The sequence below is a fragment of the Protopterus annectens genome, chromosome 9.part0, assembly GCF_019279795.1.
Source record: "Protopterus annectens isolate FY-2018-M chromosome 9.part0, PAN1.0, whole genome shotgun sequence".
NCBI lineage: Eukaryota > Metazoa > Chordata > Ceratodontiformes > Protopteridae > Protopterus > Protopterus annectens.
Genome location: NC_056743.1, coordinates 330,635,893 through 330,650,847, shown reverse-complemented (window position 1 = coordinate 330,650,847; position 14,955 = coordinate 330,635,893). Strand labels below are relative to the sequence as shown.

The 14,955-nt window shown below is 42.5% G+C and overlaps 1 protein-coding gene across 2 annotated transcripts in view; it reads right to left on the bottom strand.

Annotated features, from left to right (window-relative positions):
* The window catches only part of RABEP1 (rabaptin, RAB GTPase binding effector protein 1), a 1,652,179-nt gene that overhangs the window by 410,340 nt on the left and 1,226,884 nt on the right, over positions 1-14,955 (bottom strand). The gene's annotated exons all lie outside the window — the stretch shown is intronic.

Genomic DNA, 14,955 nt, shown 5'->3' with positions numbered 1-14,955 from the left:
AATCTCAGTTGTCTATGTACGTCTAACAAGTGCAACTTATATTCACCCCTGTTCTGAAAGTTTGGAAAGAACACAGGCAAGTTAATCATCTGGTTGATATTAGTCTCAGAAGCCACCTTGGGAAGAAAAGATGGACTGGTATGAAGTGACACCCTGTCCTTATGGAAAACCACATATGGAGCTTTGATAGACAACACTTGAAGTTCTGAAACCCACCTAGCCGAGGTGATCACTACTAGGAAGGCTGTTTTCCAAGATAAGAATTTTAGGTCTACTGACGCAGCCGGCTCAAAGGGTGGAGCAACCAGAGCCTGTAAAACCAAAGTCAGGTCCCAAGGAGGGGTAGGATCCTTTACCGGGGGCCTTAGAAGAAAGGTACCTTTAATAAAGGTTTTACAAAGTTTAAAGGATGCTAAAGAAATTATGTTCTCCCCAAAATGAAAGTTGGAAATGGCGGCCAATTGAACTTTCACCGTAGAATAGCTAGCACCTTGATGGAATAAATATGTCAAGAATTCCAACACTGTCGGGACAGGAACTGTGAAAGGATCTAGATCCCTCTGAGAAGCCGATATGGAAAAATGCTTCCATTTACTGTGGTAAAGCTTCCTGGTAGATGATTTGTGAGCTGCCACCAGAATAGTCTTGACCGGAGAGGATAAACCAGGAGTCCTAGCTATCAAGGGAACTGCAGCAGCCAGGCAGTGAGCTTCAAACTGTCCAGATGTGGATGAGGAACCCCCCCGAGGGGTGAGATATGAGATCTAGAATCAGATCTAAGATCCATGGAGGAGCTAGTAGATGACACCAGAGGAAGGGAAACCATACTTGCCGAGGCCAAAATGGGGCAATGAGCATCACTTTGCTTCCTAGCTTGCGAGCCTTCTGGAGGAATTTCAAAATGAGAGGTAACGGGGGTAAGCATAGAGAAGACTGGGAGGCCAAACATGAACTAGAGCTTCTCTGGTAGGTCTCCCCCTGCAGGGGGGTTCAGAGTGAGAAACTCGTGGCACTTCACGTTGGAAGGAGATGCGAAGAGATCGCAGCAAGGCCATCCCCACTTGAGGAAGATCTGCTACGCTACCGAAGGATTCAGAGACCACTCATAAAGCATCAAAATAGTCCTGCTCAGTTTGTCTGCCAGGATGTTTGACTGTCCCGGAATGTGCATAGCTACCAGAAACTGGCTGGAGGAGATCGCCCATTTTCAAACTCTCATGGCCTCGCGACAAAGGGGATAAGATCTGGTTCCTCTCTACTTGTTGATGTACCAGACTACTGACATGTTGTCTGACTGTATAGCAATAGTTCCCAGAGGAAGAAAGGCATGAAGGGCCTGCAACACTAAAAGGACCACCCTCATCCCTAGAATGTTGATTTGCAACATGGTCTCATTCAGGGACCACGTGCCTTAGAATGTCCTTCCCAAGCAATGCCCCCCTACCTTACTTAGGAGGTGTCCATGGTCACCATGGCTTGGGGAGTGGCTGCAATAAATGGGAATCCCTCAGCCAGTTTCAAGGAGTGCATCCACTAGAGAAGGGACTCCCTGCCAGCCCTGCTGATGCGTACTGGATGCGTCAACGGTAGATCTAACCATGACCACTGGACAGCTAATGTCCACTGTAGAACCTGCATATGTAGACAAGCACAAGGAAGAGGATAATTGTGGCTGCCATGGAACCAAGAGCTTGTAGTACCATCTCTGCTGACAGGAGGTGTGACTGAATGATCAAGGACACATGGAGTTGTAAGCTCCGAATTCTCTCCGGGGTTAGAAAAACCTTCATTTGCAAAGTGTCTACCCTTGCTCCAATGTACTCTAGAACCTGAACTGGGATCAGAGAAGATTTTGCCGCATTGATAGTGATTCCCAGATGGCCTGACAGCTTCAAAAAGTACTCTCTGGCTTGACAAAGTAGATGCCTGGTGGGAGCAACAACGAGCCAATTGTCCAGGTACGGGAAGACTTGTATTACCTGAAGCCTCAGGTGAGCTTCTACAACTGCCATGACCTTGGTGAACACCCTGGGGGCTGTGGTGAGACTGAAGGGTAGGGCTCAAATTTGGTAATGAATGGCCCCTAGCCGGAAGCAGAGGAACCTCCTGGAGTGTCTGTGAATTTTTATATGGTAGTACGCATCCTGGAGGTCTATTGAGCACATCCAGTCTTTCTCCTGCAGGTAAGGCAGAATGGATTGCAACGTGATCATTCAAAACTTCTCTTTGGTAACTGATAGATTGAGGGTGGAAAGGTCTAGAATAGGTCTTCGGTCCCCCATCTTCTTTGGCACCAAAAAGAACCTGGAGTAGATGCCCGATCTGGACTGGTCGTGGGGGATGGGTTGGATGGCTCGTTTCTTTTTAGCAGCTTGTCTATTTCTAACTCTGCTGCCTCCCTTTATGCGAGTGGTACGTCTGGGAGGTGTTCTGGTGGAAGAGGAGATTCCACAAAAGGGAAGGCATAGCCTCTGTATATGATCTGAAGCACCCAACAGTCTGTTGACATGGACTCGCATGCTTTTAGGTGCAATGAAAGACGACGCCGACTCCCTCCAGAGCAGAGCAGTCAGGAAAGCCCTCACGGCTGCTGCACAGGCCTGTCTGAGAACGGTTTTCGAGACCCCACGTTCCTTGCACCTCCTCTGCCTCTGGGCTGGCGTCTATCAAAATCCCCCCTGCCTCTGAGGGAAGATGACTCCTGAGTGTCCCTAGAATACTGAGACTTCTGGAACCACATCTTCTTTTGCCCTTGCTGATTCCTGGAGAAGGATCTTTGAGGGTTAGAGAAGCAGATCCCAATGACAGACAGTATCTTCCCGTCCTTTTCGCTCTGGACCAATGCCTCATGAACGGTCTTCCTGGACAGAGAAGAACCATCATAGGGGGCATTCGCAAATGACGCCTCAAAGGGTTCCATGAACTGACACTGCCTGAGCCAAGCGTGACATCTCATGGCAACCCCAGACCCGGCTGCCCTTGCTGCTCCTTCGGTGGCATGTGAGAGGAGATGCATGAACGTGTTAGATACCATTTTTAGAGTGGCCATCCGCACGAAGAATGTGCGCTTATCCTTCAGCGACAAACTCCAGGGGCGACTCAGTTAGCTCTTTGACAAGGTCGCACTGCACTCGGGTAAGGTGTGCCAAATAATTCAGTGTTCTTATGGAAAAGGTGGCTGAAGCATACACCCGCTTCCCTAGACTCTCGGTCGGGGGGGGGGGTGGATCGTAGAACTTTCTGGAGCTAGTTCCTTCTTGGTGGCGGCTGCTACCACCATATCTTCTACAGGGGACCCTTTGTTCCAACTAGGTCTAACCCAAGGGGGACTCAGGATCTTGTCTGGGCATTTCAGAATTAGCTCCATGGTGTCCGGTTCCTTCCATGCCCGGGTGGTGATAAGGTCCACCAAAGGATCCATGGGAGGGGACACCCAAGTAGTAGATGGGCCTGTGCTGAAGGCCTCCAGAAACAGACTCGTCCAAGGTAGGCTTGGGGGTGGACCCCCCCCTCCGTTGACACAAGAGTTCCATGGTGTCTCCAAAGGAGACATTGTCGAGGGGTGATTTGGGGGAGCCTTCCCCTTCCTCCAAATCAGTGTACTCGGTAAGGGACTCTGGGGTGGAGTCCAGGTGCCGCATTTTGCACGTCCGTTTGCGAGAAGCTTCATTGGTGGGACTCTCCAAAGTGGGCTTGGAAACTGTCTGTTGTTCTGTGAGGGAAACTGCCTGGGGCACATCAGGCATGGGCTGTCCCTGAGTGGACAAAATTGCTGAATTCGCTTCCAGAACCGAGGAAGTCCAAGCGGAATCCAAAGAAATAGTCAGAGGTCTCGACCCACTCGAGAGAACCCTTTCCACCACATCGAATGCCAAAGGAGAGCAAGCCTCCTGGGGCACCAGTAAGGAAGCAGCTCTCCTTGGATCCAATGGGGGAATTGGAGCAGAGCCTGCAGGTGCAGAGATGCCGAGGGGAGGGCCATGAACCCACACAGTCGGAGCCGATGGAATCTCATCTCGGATCCGACACCCAGACTACAGCTCCGAGAGCTGCTTAGGTCCGAACTGGTTAGATCCGACAAGCTCAAGGTAACAGCCGATGTTGAGGTACAAGGTACCATCGGCACCAACCCCCACCCCCCGACTCTGAGACCTCTCAGATCCAAAAATTGATACCGGGGGTCGGATCGGAGAAGGAGTTATAGGAGTGAAAAAAGGGAAGAGAGCTCCCCGCTCCAGAGGGAGAAGGGGCTGGCAAGACTCCCATCTGGATCTGCGTGCGAATAAATCTTCGCATCATTTTGTCCATCTCTGCTTCACTTAAACTTCTTGTGGAATGCGACAAAGAGGCCACTGATGCCAACCTGAAATGTCAGTGCACATTAGCTCTAGATGAAGGTCTAGGCTCCTCTGGCTCCGGTGAAAATCTAGGTGACCGGAGCCGAGGAGTGCTACGCCTAGAAACAGCCTGCAGTTTTTGGGGAGGACCTGATCGGTCCGGGATCTCTTCCTACCTTCATCCCTGCCATGTTTAGTAATGTCACGTTCCAAAGGCCTCTTGTCAGGAGGGTGAGTCCTGGCCTGGGATGAGGAGGAAGGGGGAGAAGAAACCGTCACAGCCGCCCCCGATGCAGAAAGTAGCCCCTACATGATAAGTTTGGCCTTGCGGTCTTTCAAGGCATTAGGGTTAAAGCCTGCACAAATCTGACAGTCTGTAGACAGGTGAGAGGCCTCTAAACACACAACACACAGGGTGTGGCCATCAGCTGAGGACAGCTTGTGGCCACACTCTGTGCATTTCCTAAAAATAGGTTTAGCCTGCTCAGCCATGCTAGAAAAGAGGGGGGAAATGGTCTTTATTCGACCAACCGCGCGCACACACATACATACATACACACACACACACACACACAAATGAGGAGGTAGGAGGAAACTACTTTACTAAGTTTTAACTTTAACTTTTTTGGGGGGGGGGCTGGCATAACTTCTACTAGAAAGAGACACAGTAACACCAAAAAATTTGCTTTTAAACACTCACCACACCTGGAGCTCTGAGACCACGATGCTAGGCTAAGCCACGGCAAATGAGATCTGAGGGATGGAAGGAGATGGAGGGGTATTATGCGTAATGGGAGGAGCTTAGAGCTCATATCAGATGATGGTGAAGCTGCCGTCTCGGATCCGATCTGGATCCAAATACCCACAGGTTGAAGAACAAATGAAGTAAACTACTTCAGATCACCCTATTCATGGGAGACTAACTACCCCTCTACAGACTGGGAAACATACATCTCATACTTGCAGGGACAATGATTTCTGGATTTTATTAACACAAATACCCTTGACTAGACAGTGCACACACCCTCCAGAGGTTCAAACATACTGGACCTGGTACTTACCAATATGGGAAAGTGCTGCAGCCCCCATCCCAAGTGGCATGTCCTCACTGGTGAGGTCAGACCACAAAGCTGTTTCCTTTGAAATAAAAGTCAACTCAATAACCCTGCAAACCCTGTAACAGTTAGGAACTATTCCAAAGTAAACTACACCCTACTAAGCGATAGTTTATCAAAATTCAATGCCACTTCCAATCCTGAGTTCACACTGACCTATCCAGAATTGCTGAGAGAGACCCCATACAGCCATGTAAATGGTGGTATAGAGGCTGCTGTACCTACTGGAATAAGCTCAAAACAAACTCCAAAAAGAAATCACACTGGTGGAATCCTAACCTTAACAGGGTACATAAGAAGAAAAAAGTCATGACAAAAAAAAGAAAGAGCAACTCCCATAAAGGTAGGAACTCTATAATTAAACTAATCAAGAAATTAAGAAAACTAATTAAGTCCAACAAGGCTAATTACAAGGTCAAGATAGCCTCACAGGTTAAAGATAGCCAGAAGGCCACCTACAGCTATGTTGGAAACCTCAAAGGCAGCATACATCAGTATGTTGAATTGGTGGTCAATGGTGCCATCATCACTAATCAGAGCAACATAGCGAATTTGCTGGCTAACAAAGTCAGCTCAAACTTCACTCCCTCCACCAACATCCATGAAATACCTACTAGCATAACCCCCCCCCCCCAGTTATTAACAGACAGCAGGTCCTGGAGGTGCTAGCTAAGGCCAAAAACACAACCTCAATGGGTCCCAACAATATCCCAGGATGCCTCCTAAACAGTTGGACACATGACCACTTGAGTCACTTTTTAACAACAGCCTCAAAACAGTCATTGTACCATGAGAATGGAGGACTGCAACAGTTATCCCACATCACAAGGGCGGACCATCAACCAGTCATGGAAACTACAGACCTACTAATCTGACTAGTCTAATATGGAAAATCATGAAACAAATTATCGTGGAAATGATCAACAACGACATAGGCAACCTTCAAACACTGGACCCAACCCAGTATGGCTTTGTAAAGGGAAGATCATGCCTACTAAACCTGAAGGACTTCTTTGAGAAGGTCTCATAGGTAATGGGGGAGGGAAAAATGGTGTATACCACCTACCTACACCTGGCTAAGGCATTTGATACTATAACCCACTCGGGTGTAGCTGAAAAACTCACCAAACTGGGCATAAACTCGTACAGAAGTCAATGGCTTCCCAGCTGGCTCACAGACCAGTGTTGTCTAATTAACTAGCTAATTATAATTAATAAATAACCATCTAACTCTAATTAATTAGGTGTTTTGAATGAATTCTACTTAAAATGTCTTAATTAGAAGCTTAATTAGATATATTTTACTACTGAAATAAAACTGCATATCAAGTTTGTGTTATGTATTTACCAGTGATTGAAAAGTAGTAATCTAACAGTTTATTAACTTACCGTCTTACTGTAGCAGCAACCCATTCCAGTTTCAGTTCCAAATCACACTTTACCTAGTTAACCTACACCGCTCATAAATTCCATCTTCCAGGTCATGTATGCTGTTTAGTTTGATTATAAACATGGCAGACACTGTTCAAGAAATACTGGATAATGTTGCAACTTTATTCACAGATTTTTAAACTAAATGTTATAAATAATAACGTGAATTTCTGGTGTGTGTGTGTAAGGCCTGCAAAAAAAGAATTACCGGCGACTGGAAGCCAACAAGGATGACTTCTAATTTTGGAAGTCACTCAAAGCTGTGTAATCCTGGCATACAGCACTAATGAGGCAGAAATAAACAAAAAGGAAGAACCCACAACTGGATCTGGATGGTATTGTTCTCTGACTAAATATTTTCGTCCGTTGTCACAAAGCATTTTGAGGAAAAGAGTCGATGATACTGTCATCAAATTTGTCTTGTTAAATATGCTTCCTTTGAGTCTCGTCGAAAAAGAAGGATTTTGTTTTCTAATGAGTGTTGTACTGTACAACCATTGTATCACATTCCAGCCAGAGCAAAGTATACCATACAAGTCCACGATCAGAGCAGACAGGTGATAAAAACAATTGAGAAGATGATGAATGATTCGCAGTATTGCTGTCCCCAAGCTGATATATGGTCCAGTCGGCATATACATGGCTACTTCGAGTAAGCCTGTTATTCATACACAACCACAAGATGGAAACCTGACTGGTGAGCATGAAGAAGTTTATGGGGTCACATACATCAGAAAACATTTCCGTAATTTATCAATCTGTTATGAAACAATTCACAAGTCAGGTGACAGTTGTCAGAATAGTCACAGATAATGCCGCCAACATGGTAAAGGCATTCCTGAAGCCTGTTGATGTGACAGATGCAGATGTAAAGGAGGAAGGTGATAAAGATAAAGCAGGAGAAGAGGTGTAACATGTTCCAGTTGATTGGGAACAACTTGAAGAAGAGGGTAGCAGTCTGGCACCTGTGCGCTACATGTGCATGGCACATACTTTGCAAGCGTTAGTTCACTCCGGACTTGCTGAAGCCTCACCAAAGATAAACAATGTCCTAGCCAAATGTGATAGTTTCATGACAGCTCTTCATAGGTCATGCCAAGATACGGAGGTGTTGAAGGCAGAAGCATCGATCCGAATTCCATCCTCGATCAGTACACGATGGAACAGTAAACTGTCAATGATTTTGGCAATTGTTACGATCGAATTACAACATGAAGGAACCCTTCAGTGAGTTTGTGATTTTCCGCCATCTAGAATTACTCTCACACCAAATGACTTTGCTGAACTACGAGAAACAAAGCAGACAGAGTCCATTTGAAGTGGCTACTGTTCACCTGCAATCTGAAGTTGTTGTGATGACAACAGTTGGCTTGAAGAAACGCACAGAGAAGACTGAACTACAGCATTGTACATCAGTTAAGTCTGGTCTCTTGGCATCGTTGAGCAACAGATGTGATTACCTGTTTCGCCAGGCACATTGCCTATCGCCACAGATGTGGATCCATGACTCAAATTGAGGTGGACAACAGTCCAGGTGACAGCAATGCAGCACAACAAGCATTACTGACTGAGATGCAGCTACTAAGTCAATCATATAAACATAGACTACCTGCAGAAGTAGTCTTCGCCCGTGCACCAATACCACAGCAACAACCATTAGCTTCAAAGCTGGACATTCTGTTTTGTACATAATGGAAAACAGCAACACACCAACAAACAGAGTTGAATCAGAATTGGGATTGCATCTGTCAACACCATGCAGCAGCTTGGAGCCACTAGTCTACTGGGGTGACACTGAGTACCAAGAATCATTTCTAACTTTATAAAAGTTACATCTTAAGCACCACTGTATAACTGCTACTTCAGCAAACATTGGAAGGGTTAGGGTTTTCAGTGCTACTGGCTACACTGCTTCAACTAGGTGGAAAAGACTTAGTGACACATCACTGGAGTTGATGTCATTGCCAAGTGCAACAGGGATCAAATGATGAACATTACTATTTGATGATTTTACTATTTTATGGTTTTAAATATGTGTTACTGTTCTGTTGATTATTTAGCTAAACATGCTTAGAGCTACTGTTTAACTTTTATGATTTGACATTGACTACATGGTTTTCAAGTTGAATACTTGGTTTGACAAGTTGCAAGTTAAGACAATCGGCAGTAAGTTGCTAATTAAAAATCTAATTAGCCTAATTAGTTTCAACATTTGCTAATTCTGATTAGATGTGTCAGATAACTAATTCTAATTAATTAGCAAAAATGAGCTGCTAATTCTAATTCATTAGCAAATCAGCTAATTAAAAACAGCACTGTCTCAGACAGGATCCGGGAAGTCAGGAATGGTGAGACCACCTCCACTAAGAGACCAGTCACCAGTGGGGTACTACAGAGATACATGTTGCGATCACTTCTATTTGGCATCTACTTCTTGGAGGTAAAGGCCAAAGTGAAGGGCCACTGGCTGAATAAGTTTGCAGATGACTGCAAATTAGGAGGCATCACAGATCCCCCCATGTCACAAACATCTTACAAGTGGGTCTAACACAAACAAATAACTGGTGCCAAAGTCACAGACAATGTCAAGAAATGCATTATAGTACCTTTTGGGAAACCTGCCAGCCAGGCTAATTACTCCATCGATAAAACAACCCTAAGAGTTGACACAGTAGATAAGGATCTGGGAACATATGTATATAGTAATCTGGCCTTTGACCAACACATGGTCAAGGTAGTAAGGATATCATTCTATGTCTCCCAACTTATAAGCAAGGGTATGGCCCCCAGGTCCAAGGAAGTCACAGTGCCACTTTTTACAGCCACTATCAGACCCATTGAGTGTAATGTCCCCTTTGTTACATACCTGACCAAACATATGCAGCGGTTGGAACACCCACAAAGGTTCCTTACCAGGAGAATCCAGGGTATACACACATCATCCTATAATGACTGCCTTAAAGTCCTATCTCTATACTCTGTCTCCTACAGGTTACAAGGCATCCTCGGATGCAGCTCTAATGGACCTTTTGCACATCTGCAAAATGAACAGCATCAGCAGCACTAGATCCAAGGATTCAAATTTTGCTTGTCATATAAATAAGACATGTTGATGGGACAGGTATGTGTCTCAGAGGATCTCCACGCTATGCAACAGGCTCCCTATTCATGTGAAGCAAAGTCCATCCCTAACCCTAGTTAAGCACAACCTTGACCAATGGATGGGAAATCAGAAATTCACCCTGGGTGTGGTCCCCATGTCTCTGACAGACAGAGGCAGACAGTAATGCCCAAACTAACATACCACCCCCATAACCTCTAGAAACTTCGTAACTAACAAGCCCCCTCCTAATAAATGCCCATGACACATAGGGGCACAACTGGTTGGATTGCAGAACCAGGCTTATAAAGGCCCTGGTGGTCATTAGCTTAGTACATAATCATGAACCTCATTTTTTTTTCTTTCTAGTTGTTTATCATGGATTTTGTGGCAAAAAGTAATAAAATGGGTTATCCATCTGGAAACAGTCCAGTTCGAGATAGGCATCCTTTTCGTATTTTCAGAAAAAGCCACAAACAGCTGATCAGACTTCTTAAGTCCTTAGACCTGTCCCATGTGACATCTAGGATGCCTGTGAGTATGTGGGAAATGCAGGATCTTTTCTCTCTTATTCTGATGATTTGGAAAAAGAAATGGTAGCCAAACAGCGTGACTCATTCACTTGTGTTATGACTTTGGACATGAATTACAGTTCGTGCTTACAGTGACTCGATCCTTGTGAAATATACAGAGAGGCTGCTTGGTCTAAATAAATGGTCTTGACTGATTAAACCTTTACCAGTCACTATGAAACTGAAGGTCATGTCATTTTTCTTTTTCAAAAACTACTGTTCTCATAATTGTCATTTTAATAATGCTGGTCTCAGAATTCTTAATAGTATTCTGCACTTCTGATATTACTCGCATTGCTCCACACTATGAAATAAAACAATTACTAAGATCTATATTAGTCATATCAAGTCACTTGTTTTGTTTTTTTATTCTAACTTCTTTTTGTAGTGTGGCTGAATGTATGCATATGGCAAAAGTGTACTGTTTGATACTGTAGTCACTAGGTCATAATTTATGAGCTCTTTCTTTGCATGCAAAATGCAGTTTTGCATATTTAACAGCATCATTCCAACTGAAAATAATGCAGCTTATAACCAGAATGCGAAGTTTGTAGAATTTAACTGATCACAGATCAATTAAGTCTATATTTTTTTAGTATTTAAGTGGCCAATAAAAATGCAGTTGTTCTTACCTAATGATTGCTGCCATACTCACATTTAAGGATGCACACAGGTCTAGTACTACAGCCGGGTATCACATTCCAGTACAAAGTCTTTTTTATCTCAAGAAATGAAAAGTAACATGCAGTTTAATTAATATTGCTAAGATTTATTAGCTTCTCTAGGCTCACCCCGGTGGCTGAGATATTAGAAGCTAATGACAAGCAGTTGGAAGGTAAACATATAAGAGGGGTCACACTTATTCACTGCCTGCATGCTTCATGTTTAAAATGATACTGAACTTTAGCACCAAACAGGTTCACGAGAAGTAATAACAGACACAAATGACAGCAGCATTCTCATGATGCAGTCTCTGCGTTATCTGTTCTATCTTACAAGGTGGTGGGAAAGGAGGTACACAGTGGCTCCACAGCTTCTACAGTTATCACTCAGCCAGTCCTTCGTCAACATGTTGAATCTATTTATGTGGTCAGGGCAGCACAACAAACAATAGTCTGAGTGCTAGTCAGAGTTTAGTTTGCTGTAATGACAACATATATTCAATCATCATGCTTTAGGTCATGACAACAGGAAAAAGACAGCTTAGGAAAAGCTGTTTTTTCTATGAAAAGTCTGTAAAATAGAAAAAAAAGTCTCAAACAAAAGTAATGCATCATTAATTAATGTGAGTTTTATTTCTAAGTTGGGTGGGTTTGCTGACATTTTCAGCAATTGGCTCAGCTTCTTGATAGAATTTAAAGGTCACAAAGACAAAGGACTCCTCTACTTTCTTTTCTTTTGACAACTTATTTAGAGACCAGTAGACTGAAGGGATGATGAGGGCAAGAGAACTGCAGTTTCATACTTGATACTTTAAAAACATATATTTTCTTACTGGCTGGAGAAACAAGAGTCCTGATCTTTCTCTGTCTGTATCTCTTTTTTTTTTTCACTTGCAGCTGAAAAAGAATGGACATATTATAAAAGGATATTACTTTGCACACAGTCCAAAAACCTGAGCTACTTTTTTTTTATTAAACAAGAAATATCTTTATTAAATTATCACTTATGACATAGGCAATCATATATTTATATAAATAAAAACAAGCCATAATTACATAATTTTAATTGCAAACATTATACATCATTTATAATCTATCCAGTCACTGTCAGTCCAACATTACATAGCTCATTCAAATCTCACCTTCTTTTAAAACTCATTCCTCATTGCATGTATTGTAAACATAATTTCCATTTTTGTCTATGTAATTTGTTCCTACTCTTTTCTAAAGATCTCATTTCCAGTTGTTTTATCTCTGTTACTATATTCAGTGCTGCTAGTACAAGCTGGTTTAGACTTTGATTTCCATTTCATATTAACTGCTTTTTTGGCACCCACCACAATTAGGCTCAGCAAGGTCTTACTATGTCTAGGCAATTCTGATTGTGTGCCATAGCTCGAAAACTTACTTTCTTAGTCGTACCAATTTGCTCACCCAGTAATTCTGACAGAGTAGTCTGCAGGGAATTTTTAAATTCTGCCAACTAATTGCACTCCCAGAAAAATATGTTCCCAATTACCTCATTCTTCCTCATCACACCTCCAACATTTTATATCTACCTGAGGAAAAATTCTTTGGAGTCTAACTGGAGTACAAAAATACCTATGTAAACACCTTCAAGCAAAGATCCTACTTCTTCTACACTTAGTTATATATTTGGGAGACATACATATATCCCCCATTGTTTCTTTCTGAATTGCTTATCCAGTCTCTCTTCCCAATCCTTTCTAAGCTCGTCTGATTCTTATAGTTATCGTGCAATATTTTATATGCTCTCCTAATTATTCCCTTTTAACAGCAACTTCTGTTCTAGATTCTACTATAAATTCTACCAGTGCTGGTCTTTTGCTTAGGATCCTCCTATTTATTTCTCTTTGTCTATACTCTGCCTTCTCTGTCAAGCATTGATATCAATCTCCAGCCTGCAGTCCGAATAAATTCTTGGCCCCTTCCAATTCTATTACTTTTTCCCCTCTAATTATGTGCTCCCAATACCTTGGTTCTTTTGCCAGTTTTCTCCAATAAATTTCAGCTCCTTCTTGTCAACTGTCTCCTTTCTACATTCCTGTGTTGGATTAGTTCTTAGAATACTTTCTGCTACTTCAGGAATATAATATTCTGTATGGTTACTGGTATTCTCCTTAAGATCTACATCCAAAATCCCAGTCTTTCCTTGTTTATTGAGCTTCCCTCCTGTTTCATCATCCCTTTCCACTTTGAATTATAGGTTTCTGCTTGTGCCTTAACTGTCTAGCTATGAAACACCCCTTCAAATTGGGTAATCCCAGACAGCCTTGTTCTATTCATAGAATCGTCTTATCCCACTTGACTCTTGCCATCTTCCCCTCTCAGATAAAATCCTCCACTCTTTATTAATTGCTATCCACAACTTCTCTAATTGATAAAAATATGCCTGACTCATGATACAACTAATGGGATTAAAAATGTTTTAACTATTTGCATCCTCCTATACAAATCCATAAAACAGAGCTTCCAATTTCTCAGTTTTTGTATTATCTTTTGTTTAGTCTCTTCCAACATATCACCTTTTCAATCCATACTCTTAAGTACTTATTATCATGTCCTCACAAATATGTATACTTCTGAAGCAATTTGTGGTGGGTACATAATTTACAGTCATTGCCTTTGTTTTAGATTAATTAATTTTGTATTCTGAAAAGATATGAAACTGTCTCACAATGTTCTACAACACTAAAATGTCCTTTTTCTGGTTTTATCATGTATAAAATATCATCTACAAAGAGACACAACTTTTCTTGACTGCCATACCAATTATATCCTTAAATTTCTGAGTCCCTTATTTTCTTTGTCAATGGTTCTAAATATAATGTAAATATCAAAGGTGAAAGAGGACTCCCCTACCTGGTTCCTCTGCTCAAAGAGACATTATCAGAGAGAGAGCCACCCACCTTAACTTTCGCCTCTGATCCCTTATATATCCTCTTAATCAACCTTATAATTTTATCAGGGAATGCAAATGCTTCCATTACCCTGCTCATAAACTCCCAGCTTACTCCGTGAAATGCTTTCTCTGCATCATGACCTACCAGCAACAGTTCTATTTTCTTACATTCTGCTTCCCTCCGAATCATCAGTGTTCTGTTAATGTTGTCAAATGTATGCCTCCCCTCCACAAAATCATACTGATCCATATCTATCCATTTTGACATCACCTCTGACATTCTTTTACCTATTATAGAAATAAACACTTTGTAATCATGAGTTAGCACTGAAATGGGGCTGTATGAAGTTGGATCTAATGGGTCTGTAGATCAATATATGTGCATATACCTTTAAGAAACTATCCATGGGCTTGCACAAGTGTATAAATAATGAGCACATGCAAGTCTGACTGCCATTTTGTAGTTACCAAGGTCTGTCTGTTAACTAGTTCGTTCACATTTAAAGATGATGCTATCCATCCCGATGTGTTTCCATGTATTAAAGCAGCTAAATGAAACCCCAAGCCTTATTATTATTTGTATTAGAAATGAACGAGCAGCATGGTATCAGAAGTGGCATGTCTAAAAGGACATGGTAAAAGAAGTGGCATATCTAAAAAAAAGGAGAGGTACCAGAAAAGACATGAAGCTAGAAACGGCTTGGAGAAAATGATTTAAGGCACTTGTCCAGATGCTGGTGGAATATAGATGAGTGGATCATCCTAAAAATGTGCAAACTTCACAATACAGGTCAGAAAAAAATGTAGGTATTAAA